This window comes from Diabrotica undecimpunctata, chromosome 5 (assembly GCF_040954645.1).
Source record: "Diabrotica undecimpunctata isolate CICGRU chromosome 5, icDiaUnde3, whole genome shotgun sequence".
Lineage (NCBI taxonomy): Eukaryota > Metazoa > Arthropoda > Insecta > Coleoptera > Chrysomelidae > Diabrotica > Diabrotica undecimpunctata.
The window spans coordinates 91,174,229-91,189,926 of NC_092807.1; positions in this window are offsets into that span (position 1 = coordinate 91,174,229).

Sequence of the window (15,698 nt, forward strand, 5' to 3'; positions counted from 1 at the left end):
TGATGCTACTCAACAAGTACTAGTGTGAAAAGTGTGGAATAAGCTTGTGAAATTACTCTAGACATTAAAAACTTTAAAAATATAAATATAATTTGTTTGACAGAATTATGGGAGACAATAATAATTAACTCGGTAAATTATGTTTAGGTGGAAAGTTATAGCTAAGTAAGTAACTACACCTGTGTCAACTTCAACAGAGGTGGAGGCGTATGTATGGGTTAGAAATGAAATCAAATCTAATAAAATTAACGTTTATTAAGAGTTTTATCTTAATAACCATATATTTCTTATACAGACAAATAAAATAAGATAGTGTTAATGTTAACTTGTTTTAGATTCCCCTCCGGTAATATTAATACTTTTTAGAATATCTTGAATCTGTTTTAAGTTTCGTTTTTAAATCTAACACCTATGTTATTGTATGAGCTGGTTTTAATATTAATATAAGATATTCAAACTCTGATGTTAACAAACTACAAAATGTCATTTCTTCTCTTAGTATTTACTTTAATCTCGTAAAGTGGACCACTAGGCTCACCGTTACCAGTATTACGATGATGGACAAGGTTCTTGAATTTTTTTAAAACTCCTTTCTGTTTAATGTATACAACAATAAAGAGTTCGATGTAATTACTAGATTTTTACTGAAAAGAAAATAGTTTCTTCTACAATATCGTCATTAACATCTTGTTTTTCAACAAACACTGAGTGTTCGTACTGCTGTCCAAGTTATTCGAGTTCTTCTATTGACCTCTGCCATTTAATTTAATTTTCCTAGTTTGATCGTGTGACCTAAGTATATATACCTACTCTTCGACACTTTACATTTAACTTTCATCGAAATTTATTGTGATATTTAAATTTAATTTCATTTAAATTCGTTTTAAAATGATCCGACATTTGAAATGATCCGAAAATTATTCGAAAGATGCTTAAACGGAGAAAAAGTTCCAGAAGAATAGAGACAATCGTATCTCTCCAATACACAAGAAAGGCACAGATACGGATCCTAAAAACTATAGAGGGATGACAGTGATTGCTACTATAGGCCGACTATAATTAAAAGTACTACCAAACCTAATAGAAAATGATATTAAAGACAAACAACCCGAAGAACAAGCGGGATTTAGGGCCGGACGCTCTACTATGGATAATATTTTCACACTAAAAATTGCAATGGAAAAACGAGTGCAGAGAAATAGAGAAATCCATCTAGCTTTAATAGATTTGGAAAAAGCAAATAACAGTGTACCGATCTCCCAACTACGGATAGAAATGGTTAACTTGAAAATAAACCCAATTCTTATTAACGCCACTCAAAAATACTACGAACAAAACTTAGCAAGCATTAAAATGGGACAAGAACTCGCCTCTCCTTTTCAAACAACAAAGGGACTAAGACAAGGCTGCTGTCTGTCACACACCTTATTTAAAATGTATTTGGACAGATCCTTAATGAAATGGGTAAAAAAATGTAGAAACATGGGAATAACGGTGGAAGAAAACATGCTATATACACTTTTCTTTGCGGATGACAAGGTAGTAATTGCCGACGACAGCTACGATCTTAGCTATATGGTAAGAAAACTGCAAGAAGAATATGAGATGTCAGGTCTAAACATAAATATGACAAAATGTGAATATCTCTCATGGGAACAGATGAAATATGTGACCTAGTCTTGGAAGACGACAAAATCAAAGGCGTGTAATCCTGCAAATATTTGGGGGTCATTTTCAACAAGAAGGGAAATAGCGCAGATCAAATCAGGGAGAGAATAAACAAGAGCAGAGCAGCGACCCGTACCTTAAACTCTCTTCTCTTGCAAAAAACAATTCGACGAGAAACCAAAAAACATATTTACGGTAGTATAGTCCAAAGTATTACACTTTGGTTCAGAAGTATAAGACGTCACCAAAACTAATAGAAACAACCAACTTATGACGACAGAAATGGATTATCTGAGATGAAGCTGCGGTAGATCGAAACTGGAGAGAGTTAGAAACGAACAAATAAAAAACAAAATGAAAATGGAGCGAAATATCAACTATGACATAGAAAGAAAACAATAAATCTGGTTCGGACATGTTAAAAGAATGCCAGAGTATAGATGGCCTAGAAGAGTACTGGAATGGATCCCCCCTGAAAGAAGAAAGATAGGACGACCACGGAGAAGTTGGCGCAACGATATTGATGAAGCAATGGCGACAAGAGACTTAGAAGAGGCATTTGCATATGACAGAGAAAGATGAAAATTGGGGGCGGAGAAGCGGCGACAGCCTTAATCAATCCATTATTAAAAAAAAATTCGTTTTAAATCGATTTCCATAGATTATCGTTTAAATTCTTTTAGCAAGCTGAGTAGTTCCTCTGTATTGTTGCTTATCTTTAGATGACTTAAAAATTTGCCATCGATTTTAAGTCCGCGTTATTCCCAATTTAACTTCTTGAACATATCTTATAATGCAAAAGTAAACAACTTTTGAGAGATAGTGTCTTTCTATCTAACTCCTCATTTATTTTTTTTGCGTTGGTATGATGGTTGTTGGTAGGCCTTCTGCTAAGTTTATTTTAATATTTGCATTGTCGTGTATGTACTTAAGGAGTATTCTATATATGGAATCTATTTTTGCGTTATTCATTCTTTCTAATACGGCCCAGGGTTCTATGGAATCGAATGCCTAATTTCAATCCATAAATTCCAAACGAAAAGTTAATTATTGTCGTTAATTATCTGTTAGGTTCCTGTTTTTAACCTATTATTTTTCGGTGTCGGCTTCGTATCGGGGTTTTGATCGCAGTGATTATACGTATAAATAAATTTCAATACTTATATTTTATTAATAGTTATTTATCCATATTCGTATTTGCCCTAATTACTAATTTCATTACATTTTTTGCATTAAAATTATTTACAATTTTGCTTTTAAGGACTATCGTGAAAGAATTTACCAAACCGGTTCTGCATCCATAATCCAGTTTTAGCCAGTAATTGAGTGCTAAATGCTGTTTTCCGTTTCCTTAGCTGTTTTTGCCACAACTTTTGTGCTGCTGATAATGATCGATTTACTTTAGTTTTTATAAAGCTGAAATGACGTAATAACATGTATATGAGGGTGAATGGTTTCTGGTAGCCAGTTTTCGCTTTATAATGCCAGAAAATATGAATAAATTTCACCACAAGTTTTCTGCAAACGCAAATTGTTTCTATTCTTTTTTCCAACTAATTCTACGGAATATCATTATATTTGTTTTGCACGGAATATTTTTGTTTTGATTTTTCTAGTATAGTTCCTGTACAAGATGTTATGGTAAGTGTTTTAGGTGCTAAAATTTCTGTTCTCGCCACTATTATGATTTAACCATTTTTTTGAAGATTTGTTTTCGTGCTATCACTGTATCGCTAAAAGCTGATAAGCCGATTCCAATAAACTTGAATATTATTTTTTGTTTGAGTACTCCATCTACTCAAATTGACAGCTCATTTCAGTATTAAGTGAGATTTTTTTATAACACGGCAATACTAGTTTAGTTACACAGCAAAATCCGAGGAAAGCGAAATGTAGGAAGACGAAGAATATCCTGGCTTAAGAACTTAAGGGAATGGTTTGAATGCAGTAGTGCAGAACTTTTTAGAGCGGCAGTCAACAGAGTTTGCATAGCCATGATGATTTCCAATACCGTCGTCGGTAAATGCTCAATCTGAAATGACTACTTTTCTTAAATTTCTATAACCCATATGGATTTTTTTTACTTTTACGTTAAATTTGGTAATTATCTCATCCATGTATATTTCTACCTTGTCGAAAGCCCTTTCAAGGTCTATATACTCCAGATACATCTTTTTTTTTCTTCTGTTGTTGATATTTTTTTATTATTTGTTTGATGGTAAATATATGGTCGTGGGTGCTTCTGCCTTTTCTATATAAACTTTCTGATTCCTCAAGTGTGCCATCAATTTTTTCGGTCATTTTTTTTTCTGTGTGTTTTCGTATATTTTCATGGCAGTACTTAAGAGTTTTATTCCTCTGTAGTTGTTGCGATTTGTGATATCACATTTTTTATAAATCGGAAATATCTAAGCCTTCTGCCGGTCAATTGGTATTTGTCCTTTTCTCCAAATGGCATTAAATATCTTTAGTAACAACTTTGTTACATTTTGGTTCAAGAGGTTGTTTTCTTATTGATGGGAGTGTGTTTGTATCATCTCTTGAAAAAATTCTCTCCATCTGTTTCTTTTTTAATTTTTTTTATTATTTTTGTTTTTTATGTCTTGCATTTTTTCTTTTCTTATTGATTTTAAATCTCCATAGAAAAGTTTCTAATTGTCTTTGCTGTTTGTTTCCATCTTTTCTAAATTTTTTTTGTTCGTTTTTTTTAACAAATTCTTTTACTAATCTTCTATATTTTTTTATATTCCTCATAGATTTTTACTGTTTTATTTTGTAAGTATATTTTGCAAGCAATTTTCTTTCTTTTAATTTATTATTTTATTTGTTCATTCCGCCATGCAGTTTGCTTTCTTTTATTTCTCTTCTTACTTGTTCCACATAATTCTGTCACATAATTCTTTTGATTTATGGTCATCAGGTACTTCTCATTTCTCTGTTTCTTAAATTATGTGACCCAATAGTTTCATATTCTCGTTTCTTTTCTTGCAGTTTGTTAATGATATTGTAACCTGATTTATATGTTTTATTTTCTTTACTACTAAATAGTGGGCACTTCCTGTTTCTGGACCACTTCTAACTGTTGTTGTCATTTAGATATTTTTTTCTAGTATAGTGTAATTAATTATTGATTTCTCTTTTTACTTTTAACTTCTCTTGGGTACTGGTGAATATTTTTGTGTAAAAGAAATGTATTACTTATTACTAAATTATGCATCGTACAGAAGTCTAGCATTCTTATGCCGTTATTTGCACCTATTCTGTTATTGAAGTGACTTACTAAATATATATTTTCTTTTTCTTGTTTCATGACCAATGCTTATTCTTCTCAGAATGTATCCATATTTTAAACTGAGTCATCAACTTTTGGGCCATATACAATTAATATTATTTTAAAATTCTTGCTTGTGTATTTCATCTCGACTGATAGTATTTTCTTTGACTAGGCTGCCCAATTAGTTATTTGTTCTGTCAATCGGGTGTGCACTATGTATCCCACCCCTGCCGCTGCTCTCTTTTTTTCTTATATTTAACTATAGATAAATACGCGATAATTTTCTGTTTTTATCATTCCTGTTTTCTTAGTTTCAGGTATTGACAGTATATCTAGCCCTAATTCTTCAAACTTTATCTCCTGTTCTTGTTCCTTGCCTTATATACTTCAAATATTCCAGGTTCTTAACTTCTATATTTCTTTTCTATTCTCCTTGTTGTTTTCTACTTGTTTTTTTGCACTTTAATGTCCTCTTCGTTACTAAATATGTTATTGTTATTTATTTATGTACATTTTTCCTTATTCATTATTCATTGCCATGTTCGTTACCTGATATTCCAGTCTATCATTTACTATTAGTTTTTTGTTATTTTCAGTTTTCCTTCGTTACTGTTCCATTTCCATTCGTCCTTTCCTATAGTTAGTTTGTTGAATTGAATTTTCACTAAATTCCCTTTCATTTTTTCTTCTTTTGTCCTTTGTCTTATTTCTTTCTGCAGCTCTTGATGCAGTATATATAAATATATATATATATATATATATATATATATATATATATATATATATATATATATATATATATATATATATATATATATATATATATATAGACTCAGCCTGAATAAAAAATGAGTACCTTGGGTAAAACCAGGGGTAATAATAGACGGTTGAAGCGTAGCACTGGCCATGTTACCTTCCTTGTATACCGTAGGCCCTAGATATAGCAGACTACCCTGCTATACTCCCAACGCCGCGACAGCGGTATAAAACGGGAGACTATTATATATATATATATATATATATATATATATATATATATATATATATATATATAAGAAATACTGGATATTATTGACTGTCGATATAAACAAACAACACAGTTTATTAGGGTTGCAGTCAGTAGGTTTGGCCGGAATGTTATAGAAACACTCTTTTGACTTTTGGTCGAGCTTTCGGAAGTCTTTTATTCCTTCTTTAAGACACCGTAATCAGAAGAAAGTGTAAATATTTACAACATATCTCAAATTGTCATTACAACTTACTAGTCGTTGAGATTATTTTTCTAAAGCTACGACACTCAACATTAAAAACACACATATAAAATATAACATTTAAAATAATGGACAATATACATTTGTTTATATATATATATATATATTTACATATATATATATATATATATATATATATATATATATATATAAATATATGTATATATATATATATATATATATATATATGTTCGGAAAGATTTCCGCGGTTAGTACAATTAAACCTAGAGCTAAGATTATTACTATTATAAAAATTAATATTAAACTCACCAGGCTTCCGGGTTAAACCGCGTCGATATCTATTGGGCCGAGCTTTCGACATCCTCTCTGATGTCTTCTTAGTAGCCCCCGGACACTACTATACTTATTAGTCAGTAGTGTAGTTCCTAACTTTTCAGTCTATTGTCGAAAGAAAATATATTTCGGGCTTTGCCTAGACGATCCTAGAAGCGACTGACAGACTCGATCAAACATTGATCTGTAGTGTACTGTACATATAAACATATTTATACATGCTCTTTTGCGGTTTTTCGATACTTCTTTAAAAAAACATAGTTCAATCGGAGAAAAAACTAAGGATCAGAGAAACTTACTGACAAAGACGCTGGACCGTCGTCACTAAAAAAAGTAGAGCATTCTTTAACAGTTGAGATAACTACTTCAGATGTGGTTTGTTATATTTGTCAATAAGAGAACTCATGCGCATATACGTGCATAATATGTAATCAAGTTGTACATGTTGTGTACGCTAACAGCACAGTTGGTGCAGACTGTGAAATCTTTAAAAGTTAATTTACTTGAATGCGGACACAAAAAATATAAAAATAACTAAATACAAGGATTAAACATCAATATTAGCAGTACTAGTATTATATAAGATTATATAGTTGACGGTTTCTACAGATTGAGAATGAAACACGGAACAATAAATACAGTTTTTCGAAAAATCAAATAAAAGAATTTCTTAATTTCGAATATGTGCCTGATAGTTAGCTGTCTCCAAGAGAAATCAGTGCCAAAGTTTCTAAATTTGGTGGAAAAGGATTTATGAAAATAAAAAATGCTCTACAAAATTATGTAAATTGCAAAAGATCTAACGTATTGTGCAATTTTTAATGTCATATTGTCTCACCCTGTGGAAATAAAGACTATTTGTTTATTTTAATTACAGCAATATAAAAATATTAAATATTTAAATTCAAAAATGACGTTTAATTAAACATATTCCATCAAATTATGAATTTTAATACCTGATTGAAGTTTGACTGGTCAATCCCGATTTTATGAAATGAAAATAGATCTTAAGTCTGACCTGAGAATTAAATAGTCCAACGTGACAGTCCAGAGCTTCGAGGTTTGACTATAACATATATTTATAAAAACCACCTTTATCTTAGTATGTCCGCTTACAAGTCTTATACCTATGGCAGGCGATATATTCAGGAAGGAAGAAAACAGGCTTTGAAAAAAATTGCTAAATGCAAAAATTAAAGGAAAGAGACAAGTCAAGACAAGAGATAACGAATAGAGAGAGGTTTGTTGAGGCAGGCCTAGTATTGGATGGATGGATGGAAAAATTGCAAATATGATCTCTCAGCATCTCACAAAAAGAACTACTAATAGTTACTCATTATAACAAAAATTAGTAACATCCAATTTAATATTTTAACCCATTAACCGCCAAGCAAAGAAATACTGTAATATTATGTAATATATTTATTAACTAGAGTAAAATAAACTTAAACATTCGTAAAAAAAATGTTTCACTTTGATACTGACAGGTGCCACAACAAAAAAATGGTTCGATTGCGACCGTACTCTTTGCAAAGCCTATGGGATGGACCGGATAGTTAATAAAGATTACTGTTACGACTAAGTTATCATTTCATTGAACTACAGATCAACCCCAAGTCAAACGACCTCTTTTTTTTAGAAATAATTTTTTGATGTTTCCAGTGGACACTTTGCAATCCTGTTTTCTCGCACTGTGCCAGTTGTATACTTGCCCTTTTCTTTAAATATTGTGAACAGCCTATAACATGAAAAGAAGTTGTTAACAAATATCCTGTAATTAGAGAGAGTTCTACAATACTTAGTAATTTTAATACTACATCAGTACCCAAGACTAAATCTGATTTTTTTTGTGCTAGCACCACCGTAGGGGATAAACTGGAATAGGTATCCATAAGATGAACAGAGGTACCATAACTTATAACCAAAACGGACGGGTTTTCCATTTAGAAACATTTTTGCAGAGTAACTTCCAAAATACGGTACCATTTCTTTATCTATAGATAAATTATATGCGAAAATACCAAATTGCAAGAATTTTCGATTCATTATATCGAAAAAGGGACGAAGTTTTGCAAATTTATAATTTTTTGTAACACCGTATTATTACTTACGTGGATATACCTTTTGATACGTCGAAATTAATTTCTACTTATACAGTTCCTAATGAATGTCACGTTCTTATCCTGGTCCTTGCTCCAGTAGATATGCATTTGTGGCAAGGTGTAATATCCTGTAAGAATGAGTATTCCCAAAAACCTCTACAGTGGTGCATTTGTCAAATAAAAATCGTGACAGTTATTATCGTGGGCATATTTTATGGTAAAATTAATAATACGGTTGTATACTTCATCGTCGAAGAAGAACTGGAAACATTCCTAAGGGGTTTTTCTGGCGACACAGTACTCAATTTCTATCATCTTTTTAATGTCATGTAATTGTGGAGCTGCTAAAAATGTCGGATCAGTTTTTATAGACCAATTTGGAGTTGTCATACTACATACTTTATGTTTTTTATTTAATTTGCTAGTTGTTGGTTCGACGTCGAATGGCTCCCCAGTAGGAATCTCTACAAAGCCAGCAACTTTGGATTTACTTGTGAAAGATCCTGAAGAATGGTATCTTTAACAGAAATTTTCAAAGTACCGGCAAAGTCTCATTATCACCTACAACGTCACGTAATAGATGATATGAAACTAAAAAATAGTAAGTAGGTTACCTGTAACAACATTATCATCAATCATTTCTTCATCTGTCAATTCATTACAGTCCGGATATATTATAGGTATTTCTGCGACCGCATTATCAATACCACTGAGATTCTCCAATTAGTCTTCTAATTCCAACAAAGTTAGAGCCCTTTTAGGATTATTTTTCCAAATCGACATATTGTCTACAACACTACACAACCTCACAACCCTAGATTATACCAAAACTGAATACCAGAATACCCGTGTTTGTAACATATAAAATATAATAAAAACTGCGTGTAAGTCACTTTAAAATTCCTGACCAGACAAGATTCTAAGTCGACTTCCGCCAATGGTTCGTTATCGAACCATTATTTTCATACACGAAATTTGATGACTCATAAAAAACTTTTTATGCATTTTTATAACAAGTGTACACAAAGGTTAAAAATATCCAGTTTCAATTTATTTGACCACAAAAGTGTTTTACCAATAAAATTACTACACCAAAATTAAGATGTGTCGAAGGACTGAAAATGTCGGATATTTAGAAAATATTATGTTTGTAAAGAAAACATGAGTTGGTAATTAAAGAAAATTAAATTTAGTTACACTTGTGTGTGTGTGTGTGTGTGTGTGTGTGCAGATAGTGGATGGCATTAGAACTTGTCTATTTGCCACAGAATATTTGTATTTTTTTTTATATTATTAATATTAAGGATAGGTTAGGGATAAAAACATGGCCACTCGTTTCTTGTCTAGGGGCCCATCAAGACATTTTTATTAAGACAAACTAGACTAGGTCACGGGCAGGAGGTATTAACAAATGGGGTAAAACAGAGGTTTGGATTCTAATTACATAATGTTTGTAAACACATATGTATATACACATATATACATATACACATATTTAACCATATATGAGCTAAATATCTATTTTTGCTTCTAAAACAAACTTGATTAAAAGGTTGTATATTTCTTTCTCTTGTTGTGCTAATAAAGTAGGAATGTTAGTTGGTAGACTTACAAACTTTTTCAGATCTTGGTACAGCATATCTGTATGTGCAGTATATTTTTGACACTCTAAGAAAACGTGATTTATATCGGCTAAAGGTTTTTCTGGACAGTGAGGACAACACGGAGAATCTAAGATACCAATCCTAAACAAATGTGCTGGAAAGCGACCATGATTAAGTTTTAAACGTGATATAATTGATGACTTATATCTATTATAATCCCACGAGTTGATGTAAGGAATGTTCGTCGGTAAAACCGGTTGAAGTTTAAAATAGAGGTTCTCTGATGTAGTTGAAAATTTACTGTACTGAGTTTCCCATCTAACCCTTACATCAGCCTTATATAAATTAATAAGATCTGATGGGTTGCACATGTTTACTTTCAATTCTGAGTCAAGTGCTTTTTTAGCTGCGATATCAACTGCCTCATTCCCAGTTATCCCTGAATGACCTCTAACCCAGACTAGTGTAACTCGTACACCATACTCCTGCAGTTTATATAGACTATTTTTTATAGATAGAAGAATATTTTTATTATAATGATTAAAAGGAGGGCTTTTAATGGCGTTCAAAACTGAGAGAGAGTCTGTTACAATTACCACAGATAAAGGTAAATTCATCTCGCACCAATCTAAAGCTTTGCTAATAGCTATAGCCTCTGCACTGAAAATCGATAAATAATAAGGGACTTGATATTGCTTAACATGGTTAATATTAGAAACTAAACATGCACAGCCTGTTTTAAATCTTTTTTTTGATCCATCCGTATAGATGATGATTTTATTCTCTCCTAAATTACAGAGTATAGATTTGAAAATTAATTTTGATAGAAATATATTATCTGGATAGTTTGGAATTATAATGGTTGGTTTAAATATTAAGGCTGCAAAATTGATTTCGTAAATAGGATATTTTTTTTGACTATGTATTAGTTCTTTATGTCTCTCAGTGTCAATAAAAGCATCAGCAAGAGGGGGAGACGTTTTAATTCTCCAATATTTGTTTGTAAGATTCTGGACCACTATATTTGATATTTTTTTGACCATAAATGTACTAAACGTCCTATACTTTATTAGCTGTTTATTAGCTAAGTACTCTCTTCGAAGGCACAAAGGCGGTTCTTGTGCTTCAGCGAGAACTGCACAATTCGGTGACGACATCATAATTCCTAGACTTATTTTAATTGCCTTATATTGAATTCTGTCTAAGATTAATAAGTTTGATTTGCTAGTTGAGGCATAAATAGTACATCCATAATCTATTATTGAGCGGATGTATGACTTGTAAAAAGTAAGAGATATTTTAACATCTGCACCCCATTTATATTTAGAAACTACACGCAGAAGATTGGGCCCTTTCTCACATTTTTGCTTTACGTGTTTTATGTGGCTGGTCCATAGGAGTTTATTATCTATATGGATGCCAAGATACTTATATTCTTTCACTACGGGTATAGTAAAATCACCTATGGTATACAAATCGGGTGTTTTAAGTCTGTGCCTAGTAAGACACATAACCGCTGTCTTTTGCTGTGAAACACTAAAACCCATAGTATGTAACCAATCACGCATGCAGCAAAAAATATACTCTAAATCTGTAATACATCGTTCATATGAACTATGGATAGTATAGAAACAAATATCATCCGCGTACTGTATAACTTTTATAGTGTCATTCATCAAACTATGCAGCTCTGCTGTGTATACATTAAATAAAAGTGGACTCAATATTGATCCCTGCGGCAAACCGTTATATACTGTTCTTGGCCCGTGGAGTACATTTCTGTGGTCACGAATATAAATTTTTCTGTTTAGAAACAAATTTATTAAGTTATTTGATACCTGTTTGCTGATACCCATTTTACACAATTTTGTTTTTAAAATACTCAAATCAACCACATCATATGCACCTTTTAGATCCACAAATAGGCATAACGTATATTTGTTATCAGATAAGCATATTTGTGCATCTGTAACCATATGGGTCAATGCATCTATCGTACTACGGCCTCTCCGAAATTCATACTGTGTAGTGGGTAGGAGAGAATTGCTTTCAATAAAATGTTCTAGGCGAAACTTAATCATGCGTTCAAAAGTCTTGGTCAGACTAGACATTAACGATATAGGTCGATATGATGAGGGTAATTTTGTATCTTTAGATGGTTTTTTAATTAAACATATAACAATATTTTTTAAATCCTCAGCATAATCTTGTTTTACCCACCAGTTGTTAAAAATTTTTAAAATTATTTGTTTAGCTGAAACTGGAAGATTGTGTAAAATTTTATATGTGAAACCATCCAAACCGGGAGCCGTGCTTCTGGTTTGGTTTAATGCCAAAATTAACTCTGAATAAGTAAAAGTTTTAGACATAGTATCTGAAGTAGAACAAAACTGAAAATTTTTTTGATTGTCTACATTGACATTAGAGACCGAAGGCGGGGCCAGCTGATTCAGAACATCCTCAATTAAATCTTCGTGCAATGGAGGTTTCTTTTGTTTATGATATTTGTTTCTTATAGCTTTTACACAATTCCAAATGTTTGAAAGGGGTGTAGATCTATTGAGTTGATTAAGAAAGGTTATCCAACTATTTTTTTGTTTTAACTTGAAAATGAGTTTAGCCTTTGCTGCGATATTTTGGTAATTCAGATAATTTGTAATATTTCCTTGTCTTCTGAACAATTTAAGTGCGTGGGAGCGACTTTCAGCTATATCAGAACATTCTTTGTCCCACCAATAGGGCCTTGGGACAGAAGGAATGACAGGTTTTTTAACGGGCATGGATGCAGATGCTGCTGAAGATATAACTTCAAATAATTTTTTTGTTATTTGACAGTTATCTGAATCATTTAGAGATAAATTTGAACTGATTTCATTTTCAATAAATGCTTGAAAGGCTGACCAATCGGCACGACCGTCATTCCACTTGGTTGCCGGATTGATTTCGATAGATATGGGAGCAATTTGAAGCTGAATCTGAATAGGGTAGTGATCAGAACCTAAAGTGTCTTGATATACGGACCAATTTACCAAATCTGCCAAAAAAGGGGAGATAAGAGTTAAATCAACTGCAGAGTGATTACCATTGGGATTAACTCTAGTGGGCGATCCATCATTTAAAGTAATTAGTTCCAAAAAATCTAAAGCTTCTGTTAAATCCTTTCCCCCGCGATCTTCCGGAATAGGGCCCCACCTGTAATGGTGTACATTAAAATCACCGCAAAAAATTGTACGAGAGATATCAAACTGTACCAATAAGTTTAACCAATCTTTTTTTGTGGCTGCTATGTCTGAAGGTTTGTATACTGAAACGAAAGAAATATTTATATCTGGAATAAATACTGCACATACTTCAATGCCCCTTGAAAAATTTTGAATTATTTCACTTTCTTGGTAGTTAATTGTTTGTAAGATAAATATACCAACTCCGCCATATCCGTCATCACGACACCTTTTAATGAAGTTATATCCCTTAATATTAAAATTACTATTAGACCTAAGCCAAGTTTCGGAAAGTATGATAATATCAACATGGTTTTTATTAAGGTAATTTAACAAATTATTTTTATTAGATGTTATTGATCTACTATTCCACTGCAAAATTACTAATTGGTTTTTAATTGTTTGTTTATTAGCCATTTTTAAAGTTTAATCAGTAAAATAGTTTTTCACTTGAATCTGATTCACTATATGTTTCCATGGCATCATTTGGATTACTTGGAACAAACGCACTTTCTACAAAGTCCCGGATATTAGATTCCATTAGAGTATTTGGTGGTAATTGAAAATTTTTTTGAAATTTATTTATGAAGGAGGTAATTAACATTATAGTTTTCTCTTTATAGTCCATGAATTCTTCTCTGTAGGGGTTAGGTATAATGGGTTTAGGTTTTTGACTAGGTTTAAAAAATTTTTTTACAGGCATCGTATCTGGTGTAAGAGAGGTTGGGTGTGTTCGTTTAATTGTTTTAACAATATTCACTTTAGAAGCTGGTTTTGGTTTTTTAAAAGTACTATTAGATGATGGACTGTCGCCAGAAGTATTCGGTAAAGTTGGAAAATTGTTATCGTTGTTTAAAATAGAGAAACGGTTATTCGTAGCCACTTTCGCATATGATGGATTATTGTATATATTTTCGGCTTCTTTAAAAGAAATGTTTTCAACTGACATAATTTGTTTTATCCCCTTTTGCTTTGCATATACAGGGCAAATACGTGAAATTGAGGGGTGGTCGTTATTATTACAATAAATACACAAATTATTTTCTTTACAATCCTCTTTTGTATGACTTGTATCTGTACACTTTTGGCATCTCTCATTTTTTGATTTACATTGACTAGCTGAGTGGCCATATCTCAGACATTTGAAACACTGTACAACGGGTTGTATGTAAGGTTCAACATGAAAATTGCATAAATTTATTTGTATACATTTTGGAATTTCATTTCCTAAAAATTCTACTATTATCATTTGTCTATTTACCAAAACTACGTTTCCATCAGAGTCTACAATTTTCCTTTTCATACGATTGACACTAGATACCTGTTTGTTTGATTTGATAGCCGTTAATAAATATTCTTCAGAAAAGAAAGTATCTACCATCCTGACAACTCCTTTTTTGTGAGTGTAGAATTTAGGTATAAATGCTATTAACTCATTTTTTAATATAACTTCGTGGTTAACTAAACTATTGGCTATTTCTAAGGTATTAAAAATAACCTTTACCCTATTCACTCCTACCGGTTTAATGTCTATTACATCTTTTTTTAAAATTTCATCTTTAAGTAGAAAGTGCCCTATTTTAATTGGAAAAAGTCTCCCTAAATTTTTATTTTTATGTTCCACAAACACATAAAATGGGCCATTATCTCCTGGACTATAACTGTTATTCATATCTATTTGCTGAACATACCTGCTATTATCACTATCAGTGTTTTTTTCATCGGGCGGCTTATCGCCGCCCGTTTTTTCTGACATCACTTACGCCTTAAAAAACTCTAATATGCTCTCCGTAAATATCAATACCAAAACTAACAACTAATTACACTTCTTATATTTTACAAGAAACAATCACCAGCTAATTCACAAAACTCGAATACGTCCACCCACCTTGACTAACGAATTCGAACTCCTTAGTTACACTTCTTATACCTTCTGGTTGCTCAAAAAATTAAAGGATTTCAAAAGAATTTACGTGTTGCCAATAAAAAATTCTACAAAAAAATGGTGCGTTTTCGCACCATTGGCGCTAAATGGGTTTTAAACATAAAAATTACCAAGGTCGTTACCAATTAAACCGTTAAAAATATATAACAAAAAATACGTAACTATACTTACAACACATGGAATAAAATTAAAAGCTAATTTTGAAAAATTATCATTACTAGCTTTAGAAATGCTATTGATTTTAGAAATAACATCTTATTTAAGTAAAAATAATAGTTTTTCTCAATATAAATAAAAATTTTATTGAGATGTACATCTA